We start from the raw sequence: 22,383 nt of genomic DNA, 5'->3' as shown, positions 1-22,383 counted from the left end.
TAAGAGCAAATTATCCAAATCCTCACATCAAAAAAGTAATAGAAATGAATATCCCAATCTTTGTAACTTAAACTGAAATTCCCTAAAGAAATTTAATAGAAAATGATAGGATGACCTTGTCCATTAGAAACTAGTGCAGTTTAAAACATAAATGAACACTTGGGGAAAAGGATAATTTAATTGGTTTCAGAAATCTTCCCAAATCCTCTTACTGAAACAGACAAATTAGGATAAAAATGGAGATAAATATTTCAACAAAACTAGTGACAAAGTATGCCCAAGTACCTTAGAATACAAGTGAGTTTTCCAAACCACTTGTATCAAGATGAGCAAGATCCACTCACAAATCAAGGTATATATAGTGAAGAAATGATAAAGAAGGAACAATGCATTTCAGTGGGGGAAATGACATCAAATCCCGGATTTAGGTTCAAGGCTATATCCAGACACTGAAGGGGCCATTTTCCCGCTGTTGCCCTCACTGATCTTTCAGCAAATGTTCTACTAATCTATGAAGACAGCTGTTCCTGGATGTTTGAGCATGTGGTAAGATGAGGAAATTTCACAGGCTTACTGCTTTATGTGTTGTTCTGTCAGAGGTTTTGCTGTGTAGAACACTGTGGTTATGAATAAAGCATTTATCCAAGTCTTTACATGATGGTACTGGAGAATTCACTGAGAAAGGCAAAGAAAAATTGATAACTGAAATAAGCATTCTAATATCTCTAATATCACATGGAGAAAACCATTGCCTTCACCAGGGTGGAAGGGATCTAAAGAAATACATTTTCCATAATTAGTAAAAGTAAAAAATAAATGACTTTTACTTAAAAATACATAAATAAATAAATTTTAAATCAATTGCTACTGTAACAAACAAATGATTACTTCAAATGATTCTGCATATTCCTTCTTGCGTTGACACTGAAACCAAATCCAAAACAAGAAAAAAACTGAAGCAATAGATGTAATTTTATAAAGCACTATGATATTTAAAATGTATTGTTAAATATGTACATAATATAAAGCTAATAAAGAATAATGTAAAAGTTATTAGGAAACAAGATTTTGTGTACTAGGCAAAAGAAATAAACTTAGAATAAGCATGGATCAGAAAAAGTATAAATATATGATGTTATCCAATTTTATGTATAATAATCATTTTCTGTCTTCTTAAAGTCCTAGTGTCATGAGAAACCAATACTAATCAGCACATGGAGATTTCAGAAAGTTCTCACTAAATATGATATTCCTTTTAGGGAAATTAACTCTGAAAAAATGGTTGATTCTAGACCTGGATTAGTTAAGTTTAAAAGATGAAAGGACATTTTGCTTTTGACAGAAAGCAAGGAAAGTATCAATGTCCCCCCAAAAAATATATAGAAATTCACTTGAAGGGAAAGTCACCATAGCTAGGATAATTAAAGCATCAAACAGAATAATGAGTGTAATTCAATCCAACACATGCAATTATTTATTCTGAAGATATTAAATTCATGAATATAATCAAACATTGATATTCTGTTCCCTTGTGCAGTTTGTTTTTAGAGAATCTGTAACTAAAAAGTAAGAGATCTTAAATGAAGACTCCATCTCATTCTTGGAGAAATGAAAGTTTTAGGAAACCATCTCTTGTAACTCTTAACGAAATAAATAATCCAGACCAGACACATCAGTAGTTGACAACTATATGTGGAAAACTTTGTCAGAGAAAAGTGGATAAATTATAATGATGACAATATCAGAACTAAAGATCAAATATGCCATTTTTAAATGTCAAAATATCAGAATTTATGTGCAACCTGATTTGCTGAAGTCTGACGTATACAATTTATTAACATGAAGTATTTTTGCCCCACCAAGGAATGTAGCATGAATAAAGTCTCGATAGCAAACTTTTCGTTTTAAGAAATGTAGAGAATAGAAGTACCTGCCAGGAAACACCATAAAGATGAAATCAGCCAAATTCTACAGGACCAACAAAACAATCTCTTCAACCATTAAATAATCTATGAATTAGGGAAGGAAAATTTGTTATGGAAAAAAAGACAATAAATATATCATGCAAACACAAACATATTTAGATCTTGTTTCAAGTGCAAGTATTAAGCTTTATAAAACAAATTCAGAAATTAGAACAGAAACAAGATCGTAGATAAACAATGAATACAATGAATACATTTTAAGTATTTCAGTACAGTGACATTGCTGAGCTTTCTTTCAAAAAGTCTGCTTTTGTTGGTGATGAGTGCTATTTTATATATATATATATATATATATATATATATATATATATATATATATATATATATATACATGATTAAACAAAACAGCAAAACCAACGGAGGGCTGGGGACGTGGCTCAAGTGGTAGTGAGCTCACCTGGCGTGCGCGTGGCCTGGGTTCGATCCTCAGCACCACATACAAACAAAGATGTTGTGTCTGCCAAAAAAACTAAAAAATAAATATTAAAATTCTCTCTCTCTCTCTCTCTCTCTCTCTCAAACACACACACACACACACACACACACATCTTTCTCTCACTCTCTCTCTTAAAAAAAAACAATGGAACAATTGAAGGGAGGTTTTTAAAATAGTGCTAACCGAAAGATAAGTGCTAGGGACTTATGATTCTACTTTGATTTACAGTTTCATAAAATGCATTCAAGGTATAATTATACACACACACACACACACACACACACACACACATATATATATATATATATATATATATATATATATATATGGTAGTTTTATATATATATATAAATGATATTAGGAAGTTCCTTTCTGTGATTAGAGTTTTTTATCACCTTGATAATGCCATTAAGTTTAACACAGAGCAACCAAATTTCATAATTTCATAGATTTCAGGCAAGAAAATAAATATTTAGGATAGAATATGAGGAAGCCTACAGAAATGAGAGTTCATAAAAATAATGTTATTAATGAAAAGGAATAGAGATACAATATGGGATACAATATTTTTTATGTATAAATTTCATAATTTAGTCTGAAATTCTTGCTGGTCACACAATTTGTGCATACAGATTAAATAAACTATTCCTATGGGCCACCATATGCCACATAGTTAATTCATCTTGTGCATTAGTCTTCATTATTGGCAGGCATTTTTAACTTCTACTCAAAGCTATATTTTTCTATCAATATCTACCATGCTACCAGTTTGACTCAGCACCATCAGTATTTTTTGACCAGTACATTTGTCATTAATTTCTATTCCTGTTTACCTCTATATGTTATTTAATTATATCATCATTTACTATTTAATTACACATTGCCTTGTGCTATTTTAATAGATTGTTCATTATACTTTTACCATAAAAGCCATAAAATTTAATATTGTATTCTTGTTTTTTATTAAAATTGCATGTATTTTTATTTTTAAGAGTACTCCCATACCTTTATTTGAATCCATAATCTTTATTGTATTAAGTCTACAATAAACACTCCTTTCAATTAGAGTTTTCAGTGATTTAGAATGAACAAACTGAATACTACTGGACCTCATTATACTAAGCGTCATGCTATCTTCTTTACAAATGATAAGTACTGTGTTATTTTTTCAGCTTTTGAGAAAACTAATGCTCAGAAAATTCATGTAATATTCTATGTATTGCCAAGCTAATACATGAGATCTGAAACCAACATTTGAATGAGTAAAAATATATTTTATCTATTATTCACCAGCAAATGTAAATTTTTAAAAATATTATCCCTAAAAAAACCCAATTGTTGACAAATATAATTTTTTTACATAAAAGTAAATAAAGTGAATTTTATAGTATTTCTGGAACATTTAGATACATCTCCCTGCTAGAAATTGAAAGATTATTATTCTCATGGCCCTTAGTCTTGTGACCTGCATGAGGATTTTGTTTTGTTTTGTTTAAGCTCATCCAACATTTTGCCCTTCAGAGACTATGTTTGGACTGGGTTTTATTTACATTTATTTAGTTTGTCTTTGTATGTGTGAAAGTAAAAGATACCATTAAAATAGGGGGGAAAAAGTAAGTATAAGGAACCATTCTATAGTAATTTTTTTCACAATGTTTTTCTAAAACCTAGTTGCCAGTTTATCTATGGTCATTTCTCTATTTCTGTGACTGGATCAGTAAGAGGTCACAGGAAAATATGGGCATGATCTCTTCTATTTTTTTAATTAAAAATTGCAGTTGCCATCATGCCCTAAGAGATTAACACTCTCATGCTAAGAACCTGAACAGTGTGAATACCACCTAGCATCTTCTCCTTAGCTAAAGTGTCCACTAAGTTGCATGTAATATTATCACTCATTTCAAGGTGTCTCTATAAGAAAGCACCCCTGGTCTCCTTATCAGCAGGAAAATGAATAATGTGCAGCTTGAAAAATAAATTTGCTTCAAGAAAAAGACATTCAGAAACACCTAGATTTTCTTCTGGGATTGTCCTGTAATCACAGTATGGAACTCAGGTGGCACAGTTCAAGAAATGTGTTCCACTCCTCTGTTTCTTTCCTGCCAAACCGATTTCCCCTTTGACATAAAAGCATGCTATGGTGCTTCTTACCACTCCTTCTCGGTTCTTTTCCCCCTACTCTGTTCATTGGGGAAGGAGTATTGTCCTCCTGCTTCCATAGTCTGCTTTTTGATGCCAGTACTTGCATGATTATGGCCACTGAAGGGAAGATGTGGTAAGAGATCCAGATGCATTATAGGATATAAATGGAAACTAGGAGGTAATTCTCCTCCAATTCATCACTTTCTTATTTACTGAGTAGATTTGGCAGCTTCATAGTTCACCTTTTCCCATGTCTCATTCATTCATTTCTATAGCTTCTGAATGATGTATATTTCCTTTCACCCCAATTCTTTGTCATATTTTGTGCCTACATTATTAAACATGTAATTTTCCTTCACCTTTTGCCATGCTACAGACTGGAGATGAAAAGACTGATTGTGTAGTTTAAAACTAGACCCCAACAAATTAATGTCATCCAATTATTGTTTGGGAGGCACAGAAGAATAGAATACACCTAAAACATAGCTTGGATTGTTATCAGTGTAACAACAATTTTTAAAATTCTTCTGACAAACTGAACAATTTTTAATAATCTACCTTCCTCCAGCATCAAAACTCTGTAAGACTCCTCTTTGTTTAACACTGAACTTTGGAACCTCTGAGTTTACAAAGAAAACAGAACACAGTATCAGCTTCTGTCTTTATACTTTTGTAAGAAACTGAGGCCATTTACTAACACAGTGTTCATGTCTGATCCTATCAAACCCCCTGCTCTTGAGTCTCAGAGTCATTTTTTATCATGTCCATCACATCAAACCCTCGTAGGTCTGGATTTCATGGGGAAATGCATACGATAAGTGAGTTCACTTAGATCTCCCACACAAATAAGAAATACCAAAAACATAGTAAGGTTTAATAGATATTAAATTAATGAATAATACCAATATTAAAATATCTGTGTGTTGATGCTAACACAATTAATTTTGAAGTATTCATTATGTAGTTAGAAAGTATCTATTAATTCTGAAAACGCAGGATTGTTTGGGAAACCGTTACTTTTGGACTGTTCCTAACACATGAGTTTTGATATTGAATAATTTATTCTGCCCTCAAATTTTCTACTTTTTGAACAATTATGATGACACTAACAAATTGACAGCATTCATTCCCAGTGGCTGTTCCAGCCACTTACTGCATTTTGATATCTGTGTTTTTAATCTATCTTGTGAAATTGGGGAGCTTGAGAACAAGTATCATGTTTAATACAAATTTATATTCCCTATATCATACAGCATTAACACAATATATGCTTTAAATAAAACAAATCAAATGTCAAATTTTCTGCTAATCTAAAAAACTTACTATATTTGCATGTTTAACATTGTAACATTATAGTAAATTCTAAGTAATTTCTATTCTACATAGTTGATGCAAGGTATATGATTTATATCTAAAGGTATTAGTACTTCAAATGTCCATTAATGACTAGTTTTCTATTTTAATATTAAGTTTAAGTTATCCACTAAAGGCATCAGTTTTTAAAATGTATATTCCTGTTAATATGCATTCTATACTACTTAAAATTTTAGGGTTCTTTTTTATGTTCATAGTTCACTTTTGCATAATAACTCTCAGTTTTGTATTATTGATTATTAAAATATTCAAATAGAAAAATAAGAGATTTTTCTATGTAGAGAGAGTACAGAATTTCAAGTTTTGATTTCAAGGCTATCAATGTTCTCTACCAAGATAATGTGACTATGTAACTTGATATTCTCTGTGCTCTACTCACTCCAGCTTCATGCACTCTGGTTCTTCTTTCTAGAATCATGTAATTGGGTGAAGAGTTAAAGATTTTCTTTATAAATGATAACTTTAAATTATTGTTTTAGTAAATGCTGTGATGAACTTTAGTAAGTGATATTGTAGACAAAAATCTTGCAATTAATTGCATTAATATTGTATATTTCAAGAGTACAATGCAGTATATTTATAACATAGGTTTGGAAATAATTTTAATACTAGAACAAAATTTTCTATATGGCTTAAAAAACAGCTTCAAATGATGCTTTGACTATGGTCTCTTTGTTAGATTATTTTATTGTATCAATGACAAATTTTCTGGGTCTTTAATAAAAGATATAAAATTTAAGTGCTGAAGTGTTTAGAAGGCAAGTATTAACATGTATTCAAGTGATTTTAAAAGGTTCCACACAAAAAAAAAATTAAAGGGAAAAATAGAGCAGAAAGGAAAATATATAAATGTGGATGAAGGTATACCTTATTTTTTTTTTAATCTTTCTGACAGGTTTGGAAATGTTTAAAGGAAAAATCCTAGCAGAAGATATATATATATATATATATATATATATATATATATATATATATATATATATTGCCTAAAATAATATGTGAAGATGAGCAATACTGCTATATTATTTTTATTCATTTATTTGGAAGCATCTACTGTTAACATGACACAGAATTTGTTAATAAAATGTGCCACCAAAATTTATAATAATACACATCATATTGATATGGTATAGGTATCACAGTCAGTGACAGTTCTTCCACACACTCTGAGTAAGAATATCTAGCATTGAGTTTATGTTCTTTTGTGACATCTGAAGAGCCGCTGCTATAGAAATCACTCTTCATAATTCCCCACTGTGTTTTATGTGAGTCTGTCTAAATAACTTGGGAGTCTATTATTTATATTGTTATGCATTATATTAGATGTAGATAGGTATTTGACATGTGGCCACATTGTAATGAAAGCATGCAAATTTTTGTAATAAATAAATCAAATTTTCTTTATGACATTGGAATAAAAAGGAGAGACTGAAATAACAGGAAGGTAATATTCTCTTATGCTTAGAGTCTAAACCTAATATTCCAAAAGGATTCTTCTGTATTTCAAATAGGTACATTTGCTGTTCTTCATGCGGTGTTCTGTACCTTATTCTCTCACTGTCAGAGGAAATTTCAGATGTCTGTTGTTGAATCTTAGCATTCACATTTGTAAATTTAAGGCATTACTAAATTCATTTTTTATTTAAAAACAGCAGAAAATTTCTGTCTCAAATATATTTAATCCTTCAAACCATGGTAAGCACAGTAAACATAGAGTTGCTATTATATGGATGTATTTATTGAAGATAAATCGAATTCGTATTTTTGAAAGCCTACTATGTGCTAAAACATTTTTAATGTTTCCTTTATATTACAGTTTGTGAGTGTGTTTTTACTCTTCTCATTATCCAGGTTGGAAAGTTTAAGCTTAAAAAGAAAGAATATTCGCAGAAATTCTCATTGTATCTTAGTGGAGGTCTCAAAATTTAAATCTAGATATATGTGCTGCAATTCAAATAAATGCATATATGTCTCTATTCCACAAAATCTTTCCTGAATTTTAGTTCCTAATCCATCCAATATATTTACTTCACAATTAGAAATTCATTCTTCTCTATCTAGTTCTGGAAGCACTTAAAGTGTTTACTTAGAAATTAAAGCAATAGTTTGACTTCCTTTCCAGCCCATAGCACCTAATACAGTTTTGGGCTAAGAGCAACCATTAAACAAACAATTGATGGTTAAAGTAATTGTTTCCATTGCTATTTCAACACAGGAGGCGGTAGCACTCCTGATTATGTTTTAATGTTAAGCATCTTTTTAGGCAATTTAAGATATAATATGCAATTCCATTTATTTATTTATTTATTACAGTTCACAATTTACGTTTTCAATTATCAAATTGTCAGCCAATTCTCAATCAACAAGTAAACATTAAGCAACCTCAGGATGCACTATTAGAGTCTTCAACAGAAATTTCTATAAAAAATGTGTTTCTCCAAAAATAGATCTAAATTTACTTACTGATCTAAACCTACCTTTCCTGACAGATCAGCATTTATTCGTTTGAACTTTATGTGGATGTTCATTTGAAATAAGTGCATCATTTCTAAATCATGTTACCCCAGTTCTCTGCATGTCCTTGAGATTCCTTTATCATCCAGATCATTGTGCTGCATGTTCAGCCCTATTAGTTTTTAGCTTAATGCTGTGCTGTTTCACTCACTGATAAAAGCCTTATTGTAGTGTTTTTAATACCTACAGCGCCTCTGTGATTTTGCACAAATTAATTGTTCTTTTGTAGCTATTTCAGCTTTTTAGTACTTTGAAGCTGTTACTGAGGAGATAGACAAGGGGAAACTGTGGTTTACGGCACGACAGCTTAATTTACATAGGCAATGTGAAGTGGAATGATGAGGAAATTAAATTGAGGAAAAAAAAAAAAAAAAACCTGCACTATTGAAAAACATTTGTATTTGACCTGAGCGATCCAGTTTGAAAAACTACCTAAATGAAACTACCCAAATGATTGCTCTGGCCTTCGCTTCAGTTTATTTTAATAATAGAGTAAATGACTAAAAGCTCATATTTCTTTAAAAAGGTAGAACAAACAAGATTTATGATTATATGCAACATTCAATTTGAAGTAAGGGATAAAGAGATAATTTATAACATTTGAACGTTTTCCAGAAAGTGATGAAAGAAATATCCTAGCCCATGTGCCAATTTATGTTCAAGGAGAAATAGGGGCAACTTTTCAAATTACCTCTTCCCTGCAGCAGCTCCAAGGAATTCCTCTCATTCTTCCCTGTTCCTGTGTGTGTGTGTGTGTGTGTGTGTGTGTGTCTGACGTCATTCTTTTCACAACTCATTAGTTGTGCTTATGCTATCATATTGAGCCACATATTCAATACTGTGGAATATTTTAATACTTTTTTCATACCATTAAAAATTATTGTATTGCATTTTTAAATTAAATAAACTCACCCTTTAGATCATTGGAGTTGAAAGGGGGATGAGAGAATGAGCTGAAAAGGGACAATGCCTATCTTACAGGAGCTAATATAAATATAAAGTCAAAGTATTGAGATATTGTATTACTATCAACATTAAGTGACACAATTAATAGTTATAAGTCTATAACAGTGAAGATTATGAGCTCAAGAAAGAACTTAGAGGCAGCCCGACTTTGGATATGTTTCAACAATAATTATCTTTCATTTCCTTACTTAATTGGATGACTTCTCTTGCATTTTTTTTTTTTTTTTTGGTATAGGAAAAACTAGTCCTAAATTTCCAGAAATGTTTGATATTAATTACATTTTAATTCATATTCAAAGCTATCATCATGAGGATTAAGGTCTGAAGCATGATTGTCCATTAGTTATTTTTTGCTTCTAAGACCTGAGACACCTATGCACATGTGTTAGTCAGATTTTTGTTGGTATGACCAAAATATCTGAGAAGAACAACTTAGAGGAGAAAAAAATTTATTTTGTACTCATAATTTCAGAGGTTGTACACATATATTATTAGCCAACTCCACTGCTCTGGGCTCAAGGTGAGGCTGAACCTTCAGACAGAAGATTGAAGAGTTGTGCTATTCATCTCATGTTGGCCAGAAGAAGAGAGAGTGGAAGGGACTACAGGAAAGATAAATCCTACTAGGCCCCCCAGTGACCCATCTCCTCCAGCCATGCTCCACCTTCTTATAGTTAAAACCCAGTTAGTCCTTTCAAATTACAATAGACCAGTTACAACTCTGATAACCTAATCAGTTTATCTCTAAATATTTACACACACTTATGTTATATTTATATTACTATCTATATGAATATATATTTATATGAGTATTTCCCACATTTACATGGAATCTTTCGAGGGACACCTCATATACAATTCATAACATCACAAGTTCATTTTTTTCAAAATTAGAAAATTAGATCAAGAAAGAGATGATGATAAGATAGGAGAAAAAATAGAAACAAAAAATGTTAAAGGAGGAGTAGGAAGGGAGAGAAGGAAAGATGAGGATTGAGAAACACTGAGAAATATGTGTACTGATAATTTATGGGAGAGATTAACAGCATGAGGGTAAGGTTAACATGAGAATTAAAATATGAAAGAAGCTATGTCATTTAGTATAAAGATTGATTTTGAATGATATTATTATTACTTGCTCCTTTCTTTCTGGATTCCCAAAGTTATGTTACTCTAAAGAACAGTTAGCAGTACAGACTTACTGGGATAAGTATAAAATTAAAGAAAGAATGGTTTCCTAAACTTCTGTGGCTATCAAAACCATAGGTATTAATTAATATGTGCTTAGGAGAAATAAATGAATTGGAAAATATTAATGGTTACTTATTAAATTTTTTTTCTAGATTCAGGATATAAGGCAAGTATGGTAAGAACCATGAAATAGTTAACAATTAATTTTAAACTATTTCAGTTGTGAGGTGATTATCATAAATTTTTTAAGCATAAGATATATTCCCTAAGCAGAATTCCCCAAGCAACCTGAAGTAAAATTCATATTTTTGAGGTTTTCTCAACTATTAGAAAGTTTTGAGCCTTCAAATCTTCCATATGTCCTCTTGATTTTATTCAGACTTGGAAAGCATTTTAATTATATAAATTAATGGCATAGATCCAGTTAATAAAACAAAATCATCAATAGGCAATTTTTTTTCTCTAAATGTAGAGAGTTAAACTCAGCACATTATAAGTTTCCTAACTATAACACTCTACTGAAAGGAACTTGTTATTTTTCCCCATAGTATTTCTCAGTATTGATAGGTAATGCTATCATTTTTAGTTTTAGTTTTTTTTTTTTTTGGTTTCTTGTTTGTGTTTGTTTTTTACTGTTTTATGAATGATTAAGAAAATGGGAAATGATTGTTACACCAACTACTTTCTTTAAGACAGAGTCTCTAATATTTTTAGTGAATTTCTCAGTTTGAATGAAAGCAGCTTTCACACTTTGATAGTAATAAATTATTCTCTAAAAATATTATCTTTTGCTTTTGCATTTTCCCCATGAGTGAAAATACTTGGAATTTTTTCACATAATTTTTCTTATTCTATTCTTATTCTATTCTGTTCAATTAATACCCTTATTAATTTGTAAAATAAATATCAACAATCTTATAAATATTTTCTCAAATTTCATAGCTGTTCTATTATAATTTTACAACACAAGAACATTCTTTCTTAATTACCTTTTAATTATTCACATAAACAAATACTGTCAATATTATTCCTATAGCTTCTGGCTTCATTATTGAAAATTGAAAGGTTTTCTCCTGACATATAGGGGTAAATACATGTTTTTCTTATGTGTTTTGAGATGTCAATATATTTTTTAAAAAAGACTATACTGTGTGTGCCGAGAAGTTCACTAATAATGTAATAACCATAATTGTTAAAACATAAGACAAATTGTTTTCTAACATCCCTACTGCTTATGAAGTAGGCATTAAAAGCAATAGAAAGTCTGACCCTACTTTACTGTTCATTCCTCACATTCCTTTCTACCTTAGTTGCATAATTCTTTTTTTTTTAACTCTCTTTCCTATTCCTCTCCCCCCTCTTTTCATTCCTTTTTTTTTAATTTTTTTTTTTTATTGGTTGGAGGAAGAGCAGGAAGAAAAGATTAACATTAAACAGATACATGAGGTGGGATGGAAAGGGAGAGAAAAGGGAAATTGCATGGTAATGGAGGGAGTCCCTCATTGTTATACAAAATTACATATAAGAGGTTGTGAGGGGAATGGGAAAATAAACAAGGAGAGAAATGAATTACAGTGGATGGGGTAGAGAGAGAAGATGGGAGGGGAGGGAGGGGGGATAGTAGAGGATAGGAAAGGTAGCAGAATACAACAGTCATTCCCTTTTGTCCTATACATTGAGCCTGGATTCCTCTCTCCAACACCCCTCTTCTTATTGTGTGCTAGCATCTGCACATCAGAGAAAATATTCAGCCTTTGATTTTTTAGGACTGGTTATTTCACTTAGTATGATAGTCTCCAGTTCTGTCCATTTACCAGTAAATGCTATAATTTCATTCTTCTTTAAGGGTGAGTAACATTCCATTGTGTATATGTACCACATTTTCTCTATCCACCCATCTGTTGAAGGGCACCTAGGTGGCTTCCATAGCTTAGCTATTGTGAATTGGGCTACTACAAACATTGATGTGTCCACATCACTGTAGAATGCTGATTTTAAGTCATTTGGGTATATACTTAGGAGTGGGATAGCTGGTTCAAATGGTGGTTCCATTCCAAGTTTTCTGAGGAATCTCCATACTGCTTTCCAGATTGGTTGTACCAATTTGTAGTCCTACAAACAATGTATGAGTGTACTTTCTCCCATACATCTCACCAATATGTAGTGTTACTTATATTCTTGATAATTGCCATTTTGACTAGAATGAGAGGAAATCTCAGTATAATTTTGATTTGCATTTCTGTAATTGCTAGAAATGTTGAAAATTTTTCATATATTGTTGACTGTATTTCTTCTTCTGTGTAGTGACTGTTCAGTTCCTTTGCCTATCTATCTATCTATCTATCTATCTATCTATCTATCTATCTATCTATCTATTGGTGTTTTTTGAGTTCTTTATATATCCTGGATATTAATGCTCTATCAGAGACACAGGTGGCAAAGATTTTCTCCCATTTTCTGGGCTCTCTCTTTACATTCTTGATTGTTTCCCTTGCTGTAAAGAAGCATTTTAATTTGATACATCCCATTTATTGATTCTTGATTTTACTTCTTGTGCTTTAGCAATCTGGTTGAGGAGTTTGGTTCCTAAGATGACATGATTGTTGGGCCTATTTTGTCTGTAGAATCTCTGGTCAAATGCCTAGGTCTTTGATTCACTTTGAATTGCATTTTCTGCAGGGTGAGAGATAGGGGTTTATTTTCATTCTGCTACATATGGATTTCCAGTTTTTCCCAGCACTGTTTGTTGAACAGGCTATTTTTTCTCCAATGTATGTTTATGGAAATGTTGTCTAGTATGAGATAACTGTATGTGGGTTTGTCTCTGTGTCTTATATTCTGTACCATTGCTCTTCATGTCTATTTTGGTGCCAATACTATGTTATTTTGTTACTATAGCTTTGTAGTATAATTTAAGTTCTGGTGTTGTGATGCTTCTGTTTCACTTTCCTTGCTGTGGATTGCTTTGGCTATTCTGGGCCTCTTATTTTTTTTTTTTTCCAAATGAACTTCATTACTATTATTTCTCTTTCTGTGAAGAATGTCAATGAAATTCTAATAGGAATGTAATTAAATATGTTTAGTACTTCTGGTAGTGTGGCCATTTTGATTATATTAATTCTGCCTTTCCAAGAACATGGGAGATCTTTCCATCTTACAAGGTCTTTTTCAGTTTCTTTGTTCTGTAGTTCATTGAAGGAATATTTTACCTTTTCATAGTGCATTGTTCTTTAATATTTCTGGACCATGCCAGATGTGTTTCTGCCTAAAGGCCTTTGATACAGAAATCCCTTCTCTCTGGTTTACTATTTCCACAAACATGTGGCTCATTCATTCTCTTCCTTTAGGCCATTGCTATTGTTTGAATGTAGCAAAATGGTTCAATGCTCTTAATCCACAAATGAAAATAAACCATACGTTTGTTCAAAACTCTAAATGGATCCCCATCATACTCAAAGTAAAAGCTAAGTCCCTACAGATACCTATGCATCTTTTGACATTTGGTCTCATCATTCCATGAATTCTTTGATTTATTTTCCCTTGCCCCCTGAATCTGTACTTCAGTCACATTTACCATATTTTCCTCAAATACATAAACATGTTTGTTGTAATGCAGAATCTTCACATGTGATCTTCCATGTGCTAGAGACATGTATCCATTACAGAGGCAAATATCTTCTTCACCTTGCATCAGGTGTCTTCTCAGTACCCCCTTCTCAGTATCAGAGACCGTCCCTGAGCTCCCTCTAAGAAAAAATAACTCCTGAAGACCTCCATTTTCTCTTACCTTTAGTTTCATACCACTATCTGTTCACATATTCTATACCTATTTGTTAATTGATGACTTGAAAATACACAGTTCATAAGAAAAGGCACTTTTGCCCCTTTTGTTTTTGCTAAATTCCCAGTTCCTAAAAACCATACCAAAAAAAAAAAAAAGCTAATGTGTTCTTTTAAGTAAAGAATTTGATATATTAAAGTATTGGTGTTATATATAAATTTTTAAGTCTATCTAATTTTCCTGTAGTATTATTATATTATTTTTATAATTAAATATTAAGAAAGAATTATAGCATACCTTAAAAATATGTGAAAAATTAGATTTTCCAACTGCCATAAATACTATATAAGTTTATTCTCTGTTTGTTGATACAGTCAATTTTCTTTAGATTTTTGGCCCAATGTATTATTTTCCTGTCACTTGTTCTTTCAAAATAAAAGCACTGAACTATTCCCAAGCTCAACTACTCCAAAAATCCTGGGTCCATCTCTATATTTAAATTTAATTATCTTATTAGTTCTTTTTTTTTCTGAATGATACAGAAGAAAAACACTATTAGTAATAGTGATAAGTGATAATAATTAGGTTATTAGCATCATCCTACTATGATAATTTAAATAAGATTATAAATATACCTAAATTATTTATGTTCCTCTATTTTAATTTTTATGTGAGGATGTTTTCATATTTAGTTATTATTCTTTATTCTCATGCTGAAATTGTAAAAGATATGTGCTCCTGAAGATGTTTTCTATCTATTTGAAATTCTATTTTTCTTACAAACATGTTTTGTAAATCCCTGGTTAGATTAAAATCATAAATAGAATCTTTGTTTATTGCTTATTTATGTTTCAAACCTCATTCATTAAAAAACACTTGACTTGTAAGAATGCAAATCTGCCCTTATTATCAATCTAGATTATTTATTTAGTGGCAAAACACAGCCTGAGTTGGAGCAATCAACCTTACTGAAAAGTGTTACCTAAGCAGAGTACCCTTTATTTAAATATATGTCCACTTTATTCGATGTTAAAATTAACAAAATTTTAAAAATAGAAGGCATCTTCTAGATATGTGATCCCAAATTAAATCTGTCAATTTTTCCTCTGCAGATTAGTGAAATAGTCTCTCAATATCACATTGTTGTTTTGTGGCTGAGTCCAAAAACAATTTAAATTCATGATTCAAAGTCCTCCATTTCTCCTTAGTACTTCATGCTGTATGAATTATATCTGTGTTTTTGTTATTTTCTTCAAAACAACTACTTTGTATTTCTTCTCTGTATATTATCAGAGCACAGAGCAATGTGTAGTCATGTATGGGTGTTCCCTGGATTGCCAAATGAATGAATGGCTTGACACTCTGACACTAAATTAGAATGGAAAAAGGTAAATAATTTAAAAGTTTTACCAATTTTTTTTCCTGGCACAGAATAACATTTTTACATTTTTTAAAATTAGTTTTAGTTTAGTTTTTAACTATCAATTCTGTATATTATGTATTATATCCATCTATATCTCTATAGTGTGTATGTGAATAACACACACATACACACACACATAATATTGCACAGGAAATGCAGCACTATCTACTAGAGTCTAAAAAATTAATATATAATTTTGACAATATCCCAGAGAATAGTATGGCATCAAAGTAGATGAAATATGAAAATGACACATAAGATAAATAACATATATATACATATTATAATACACATATATAATCAATAATATAAATGTATATGTATATATAATCATTATTGTTATTGGATTTTACAAGTTAAATCAGTTTAAAATAAGCTATTCTGATTACAGTGGCATCAAATCTAAGTGAGGAATCTACCAACACATGATACAGTGTTTCCTCTATGCTATTATTGACTTGAATATCTACAGCAATCTACATTTTACCAAAAATAAAATGAAAAATAATTATTTTCTATGAAGTAATATTTAATTAAGACAATGCTATAAGTTTCTGTACAGTGGTTAAGCAATATCAATATGTTTAGCCTGTATCCTTTAAGAAAACAAATATCATTGTACAAATATTTTAAACATTTTTCTGCAATATATTAGAATTAAAATTTCCATTCCTTCCAGTCAGACTATATGCAGTGCACCAAATCAAGAATTAATTCAGCAAGTTCATTTTTTTCATTACACTGTTTTCAATACATTTACTATATTAGTATTTCCATAGCTCTAAGGTCAAATTAAAAGGGAGTTTGGAAGACTAACAGCAAGTAACACCTTGAGCTAAGTGTAATGGAAGCTTACTTTTAGATTCCCTCATTCAAGCTTAAAATTGGACTTTTATTTAATCATATTCAGAGAAAAAGATAACAGTATTTAATTGAAAAATCTAAAGCATTAACATTTAAAAAATGTATATCAGAGGCAGCTGTTCAGGGAAAAGAAAAATCACACTCTTTAACATTATCAATAGTTATCTTTCCCTTGACTTGTTTATCCCAAGTTTTATGGTGCAAAAAATCTGAAAACATATTTTTCATAAGTATTAAAGCAATAATAAAGTGATCTGTGATTTCAGCTTTATTACTAATGTATTAAACTTGCATTTGTTAGTATAGTTGGGCATAAATAATTTGCTTGGTTATGGGAAAAGTGTGATAGGCGTTAATAAAAACAAAAATGGTTTAGTGTACCATTGAGAGGCTGCTATTGAATGGGAATTGGAAAACTAAGGTCTACCAATCAACTGTGGTCCTCTACTTGCTTTGCTGATTTTTTTTTTTTTATTAGAACACAGTCATCCCCATTGATTTCGACATTGTATGTGGAGGCTTTCACATCATAATGACAGTTGCATAGTTACAACTGAGATTATATGGTCCTCAAAGACTAAAATATTTAATAGTCCAAATCTTGACAGAAATTTATAGCCAAGCTCATACTATAGCTTGAAAAAAGGTGTCTAATGATTACCATTTTTTAACCAGAAGGACTCGAACTGCTTCTTTCAAAGTATGGTTCTTACATTTTCTAAACTACACTCTATGACTCTCTCTGTAAAAATAAACCCTTTAGACAAATTAAATTTAGATCTTATTTGATCTAATAATAATTTATGAACCAAGCAGCATCCTGAAACAATGGCGGTTCAGAGGGTTCACAAGCAGTGTGAACAGTGAAGCTCCATAGAATAAGCATCCGGTTGGCTCCAGTTAGGTCTTTGCTTATTTGTCCTGGTTGTATCAATTGGCTGCAGTTTCAGCCATTTGCAACTGGTTGCAACTGAACTATTTTGTTATAATCCTGAATTATGTTTATAGTTGCATACTAAGTGAGGTGGAAGATTCCTAAAAATTCAAAGTACAGAGCTCCTCAAGCTACTAGCCTCCTGCTTATTTAATAACTGTATTGAACTTGTTATGGACTTCTCTTTCTTTGATTATCTGAATAGTTCATATCCTCATCTTATTTATGTTTCTCCACAAAGTCAACCAGTTAGGTCTTCCTTCAAGATAATAGGTAAAATGTTACCTATACACTTTCCCTATCTTTTAATTTGTCACTATCATTTAACTTTTATTTTAAATTAAAAAAAAAAAAAAAAACATGTTGCTAAGACAAACATGGATGTCTCTTATTCCCCTGAGTATGAAGATAATATTTTTCAGACCTCCTGACACCTAATGAACCACAGAGTTCTAGGGAAAATAAATAAACAAATAAACCACAGAGAAGATCACAGGACTAACATCTAGAGTCTAAATTTATTTGCAGTCTATAGGTGACAATTCTCTTTTCTGCCTTTCAGGTCAATGAGTAGCCTATGATAATGGTGAAACAATATAGAAAAAGCAGAATCTGGGTCATTAAGTGATTATTCAGAACAAAGTTTCAATTTCATGTGATTTTAGGTTCTAAGATATTAAAGTAAGTTATGTTAGATGATACCTTATCCTAAAATTTAAAATCTGAAATTGTACTCTCAGTTTTTTGCTTCTACATGTATAAGCTTCATAAGACCAAGTAATTAATTTTTGCTCAATACTAGAGTACCACACACAAAAACAGGGTACCTAATAAATTTATTCAATTTGTAATAAATAGTTGAATGTATGTGGACAAGAGAAGGTTGAATACCAGAATTACTCTGAGGATTAGTCCCAAGGAAAAATTTAAAAAAAAATTTAAGTGTCCCCTTAAGATTACTCTTCTCTTTTAATCACAGTCATAATTAGCAAATATTCCTAATATTGGTGAAGGTAATTGTAATAGTCATGGTGACTGTTTATTCAAAAGTTCTAGGCATCAAATATGTTCTAAATCCTTTTATATATTATTTCATTTAATCTTCATAATACACTTCTGAAATAGGTAATCTACATATCTCTATTTTGGAGATGGGTAAGCTGAGCAACTGGGAGAGCGAGTCATTTTGTTTAGTTCACACAAGCAGAAGACAAGCCTGGATTTAAACTCCTAGCAATCTAGCTCTGGTACGCTCTCAACCAATGTACTACAAAGATAGGATTTCACCGAACAAGTGTGGGAAAATATATATGGAATAATGAACATCAGTAAGAAAATTGACAAATGTATGAGAGGTTAGGAGATGTCCACATTTTAATTATGTTATTTTTAACTGAATCTACTAACATAAACTTATTTTTCCTGTTTAGCATCAAAAACATAATTTCCATTAATTAATTATTAACATAATCAAGGTTGGTGAATTCAATTAATCAAGTTTTCTCCTATAAACTGGCCATTTCTGAAAGGTTTTTATCAAACATCTGGGTAGTAAATATGTTTTCATTTTGTCTGGGTTTTCTACTCCTTGCTTTTCTACTCTTCTGCTTCAATGGTTCATAGGTACTGGCATGTGTCCTCTGAATTCCTCAAAGTGTTCTTATTCTGAAGATACCATGCACATAGTCAGTGTTCTCTTAATCCTGCAGGACTCTTCAGACTTATAGATATACTCTGAGTATTTCAGTAACTTTTCTGAAGAGTCTTGGAGAATTCTGGAGCACACACTCATAACTATGGGTCTTCTATAAATCAGAAGGTTTATTTCAGGACCTCTTTTCATGGACAACCCATGTCATTATGGCATCTAGTCAATTGTTATAGAGTCTTAACAAAATAATAAAAAAAAACTTCTGCAAATATTCTGCTTCCTCAGTACCACGAATAAACAAAAAAAAAAAAAAAAAAAAAAAAAAAAAAAAAAAAAAAAACTCAAGGCTCCTGTTCTAAGAATTCCAAAATTGAATTAAAAATGTTATTCTTCCTTTGGGGTTTTGACCTCATTGTGAAAGAGAAATATATTTTCAGAACTTCCCAACAGGGACTTTCATTAGCATTTTACTCTGTCTGATTCCCTCCCTGTTTTTGCCTTAATGAATCTGAATTCTTCTGTGGAAGTAAGAACTTCCTCCTTGCTTAGATATTTTGAAAGTCAAAATCCAAATTATCTTCTTCTTCTCTATGCATTTCTGTGTAACATATATATTTCAAGAGCAGTGCCCATAGAATAATTTCTCTTTTCATCTTATTAAATAGGAAAAGGGTAGGTTTTCAGAATATTTTATGAAATAAAAAATATATTTCAAAATACTATCATACTAAGAACAAAGAGTTTATGGCAGTCATTCAACTTATTTTAAAAAAGGATCCATTAGGAAACAGCTGGGATTAATTTTACACTGAATTCTGTTAAGGATTTTAAGAATCTAACAATAGCTCCAAACAAATTCTATAAGCCTTTTGTTTATGTAAATGACAAAGGACACTCTGAATATGAAATTGTCTATATTAAACATTTATAGAGTTGTCAGACCCTTCACTAAACACTTTTATGTTATATCACCTGAAAATCATCTTTTGCAATAGATTCTATTTGTTCTCATATTACATGTAAAAATAGAGATGGATTTAGGATTCTATTCAGGCTTTTCTAGATGCAAGCAATAAGGTTATGCTGCCTTTGAATAAATATTTTAAATAGATTAAAATCACAATTTTTGTCCTATATAATTTTATAATACTATAAAAGATTTTTCAATGTTGTTCTAGGGAAATCAAGTATAAATTCTTATTTCATTTTGAGAGAAAATTTTTGAATTTCACAAGAATATTAAAGAAAATATTGTACCAAGGTTGAAATCTTTGATGTAAATGGTCTAAATCTTTATCACTTACCATTTGTGTGACCTTGGAAAATTATCCATCTTTTCTAAAGTTCACTCTCCTTTTCAATACAAGGTTTTACAAAATCAATGTTTGTGTACCTCATAACCCAAATCATAAGTTGAAACCCAATGTTATGATAATCAGAAGTGGAACTTTTGGGAAATATTTAGGACATGAGGTAGAGACATTATAAATAGGATTAGTGCTCTTATGAAAGTGATCTTGGAGAATGATTTGGACCCTTCCATCATGTGAGGAATCAGCAAGAAGGTAGACAACTATGAACTAGGAAGAAGGTCCTTATAAGACACTGAATCTGACAGCATCTTTATCTTGAATCTCCTAGTTTCCAGAATTGTGAAAAACAAGTTTCAATTGTCCATTATAATTCTGTTATAGAAACTTGAAAGGACTAAGACATGTGGGAATAATATTTTTAAATACTTTAAATTTTAAAATTATAAATTGAATGTGCATCCTTAAGAAGGTGTGAGAGGCAAATGAAATGCTTTTTCAAAACACTTCCAAATATAGTACCCATGAAAGGCAGAGGTGTCTTTGATTAGGTGGTAGTTACCTGACTGCTGTCATGACAGATCAGAGCAGTGACATCATTCCATTTCCTGCATTTCTTTATATTACCACTCTCATCCTGACTGAGTCAAAATCAACTGATCATAAGCACATCTTTAGGCTCTTTATTCCCAATTTTACACATTTTGTTCACCCTCTTTTTTCATTTCATTATTTTATTCAGACATTTCACTTTATAAAGCATAATGTAGACTACATCACTTGAGAACATTTTTACCCTCTCTCCAGGACATTGATTGGAAATTTGTCAATCTCTGCAACATGAAGAACATTACTATAATAAATAAATTTGTAAAGTATTTTTTAAAGAGGCCAATTTTCAAAACCCCTTTAAAAAGGTGATATTTCTTTTTCCTAAGGATATATAAATCAAGTAAAAGTAAATCACTAGAGTTGAAAGAGAAGTAGTAGTTTTAGCCCTGGATGCTACATTTCTCCTTTCACTCCTGTTTTGACAGCTGAACTATTCTCAGTTGCTCAAGAGACAGTTAAAAATCTCTGCTCCAAAACTACTCTTGTCTTTCTACTAGCTTTCTCCTATCTATTCCTTCAATTTTCATTATATTATCACACAGGACTCAAGTGTTCTGACCAATTCAAATGTGAAAGAAAAATGCTTACCTAATGCCTTAACTAAAATTTATAGTTCAAATCATCATCCTCAATTATATATACACCATATAATTACATAATTATGTATGTGTGTATGTTTGTATATGTGTCTTAACACTTTTAATAGGAGCAGATCATTTCATATTAACAAATTTATCATTTGAATTTTTTTCTCAATGGATCGGCATTCTATCATTTTAAAAGTATTTGTATGGAAGCAACTCCTAAATATATCTCAACTTTTACTGTTAATATGCTTTAAAATACCGTTTTTCTAAGATTTGCAGGAATTATTATCCCATTCTGAGGTATTAGAAAAGAACTAAGTCTCCCCCTCTGCAAAAAAAAAAAATGATTATTCATTAGTCATTCTTACTTGCATGGCTATAGAGACATTAATAGGCAGAAATTCCTGAAATCTGCCTTCCATTATCATTCTTAAATACACGCACAGTCCAAAAAGGAGACATCATAGTTAAAGAGAGCTAACATTCTCAAAACACTTTACCTTGCATAATTACTGTTTACATTGTCAAATTTTATCTTCAACATAACCTTATGAAACAGACAGAGCATATATTAATATTCAAATCTGAAAGATAATGACATTAGGCCCAGAGA

Source organism: Marmota flaviventris, chromosome 8, assembly GCF_047511675.1.
Source record: "Marmota flaviventris isolate mMarFla1 chromosome 8, mMarFla1.hap1, whole genome shotgun sequence".
Classification (NCBI taxonomy): domain Eukaryota; kingdom Metazoa; phylum Chordata; class Mammalia; order Rodentia; family Sciuridae; genus Marmota; species Marmota flaviventris.
The sequence above is the reverse complement of the archived record's forward strand: the minus strand, read 5'-3'. Positions refer to the sequence as shown.